Source organism: Peromyscus californicus, unplaced genomic scaffold, assembly GCF_007827085.1.
Source record: "Peromyscus californicus insignis strain IS unplaced genomic scaffold, ASM782708v3 Scaffold_7__1_contigs__length_154581171, whole genome shotgun sequence".
In the NCBI taxonomy this organism is placed as follows: Eukaryota; Metazoa; Chordata; class Mammalia; order Rodentia; family Cricetidae; genus Peromyscus; species Peromyscus californicus.
The window spans coordinates 14,465,637-14,467,231 of NW_026294595.1; positions in this window are offsets into that span (position 1 = coordinate 14,465,637).

Genomic DNA, 1,595 nt, shown 5'->3' on the forward strand with positions numbered 1-1,595 from the left:
TGGCCTCGCTGTGGTTGTCTACTGTTTGAGCTTATCAGTCAACTCCAATTGTCTGAATTCACATATCTTCTAGAAGAATGCACATCTGTATGTGTGTGTCTCCATGGGTGTGCTTGAGTGCATACTATGCATGCTAAGGCAGACAGGCATGTGTGTTTGTGTGCCCATATAGGTGTGTATGCGTTTGTGTGTGTGTGTGTGTCCATGAATGTTGGTATGTGTGTTTGCCTTTGTTAGGGTATGCATGTATGCTTATGCCCATGTATGGGGCATAATGTGTGCACATAGCAGCCATGGGATGAAAGTCTTTGGAGGCACAACGTCCGTGTCTGCCCTGCTGTGTGACTGCTCCCCTGTCCTTGGACATGGCCCACCATTCACAAGCATGTGGCCTTAGACTAAGCCAGGGTTCTGACCTGCTGCTCTTTCTGGTTTTGTCAGCCTCAAGGAAGGTCATGGAAGAATTAGCTGTCTGGGTCCTACTCGCCCCTCCCAGTAGATAGACTGGACGTGTTCAGCCGTCTCTGCAGCCAATCCTCTCTTGGACCTCTTAAACCCTGGGTGTTACTGTGGTTAAGTGTGTGGCCTTACCCGTGGCACCTGAGAGAGAGAGGTGGTCTCTTCTTCAGAACCATTGCTAAGAATGAGCCTGAGACCCAGCCTGGCTTGTGGGCAAGAGCAGTAAACAGGTCACAGACCTTGCTCAGGTGGTAGGAGACCACAGGGCTTGGGACTGAGGGCAGTCTTCTCTCAGTAGTACTTCAATCCAGGAGAGTTGAGGACATTAGGCCCCACCCCACACAGCATAGGAAAAGGGCTGCCTGGCTCGGGGCCTGGCCATGGTGTCTACTCCTGCAAGGCTTTGTGGGTGCAGGTGTGGTTCCCTGTGCAACCACATCTCATCTTTTTTTTTTTTTTTGTCCAAATTATTGCTCTGGCTAGCTGAGATTGCAGTAGGTCCCCATCCAGCTGGGTTTAGGAGGCTGTGAACAGTCACCCCAGATACTTTGGCTGGTGGTTCTGGGCCCCAGCCCACGTAGGCTGCTCCAACACTGCTCCATTTCCTCCTGCATAACCCTACAGCTCCTGCTCAGAGCATCCCAGGCCCCAGCGTCCCCGCTCTGTGCAATGACTGCCCTGCCTGGGGCAAAGGGCCCACCTGCCTGAAAGCTGGATTCTGGTGTATTACAGTCCGGTTTCGTTCCTACCACCATTATCTCCCAATGCCCTGCAACTACGGCGCCCCCAAAGCTTGGGAACATGCAGTCTGGTGACATGAAGGACACACAGCAGGGCTGCCTACTCTGGGTTTTCCTCAGAGTGATGTCTCAGTGGGAATCCCAGTGGGGTGGGCAGGGGGGCCAGCACTAGAATCATACTTCACAGGGGAGCCAGGTGTCGTCAGCAGGTGCTGGTTATGATCACCCTTCAGACCCCGCATGAAACTGTTTCTCAAACCTTTCAGACTGCTGGATTCCTTTGGAACCCCCAGTGCTCAGGCTGTGCTTTGAACAGCAGAGCCTATGTGTGTTTTCAGCCTATTCGGGGGAACTTATTAATGCCTAGAGACTCCATGACAGAGGCCTGTGGAGGGG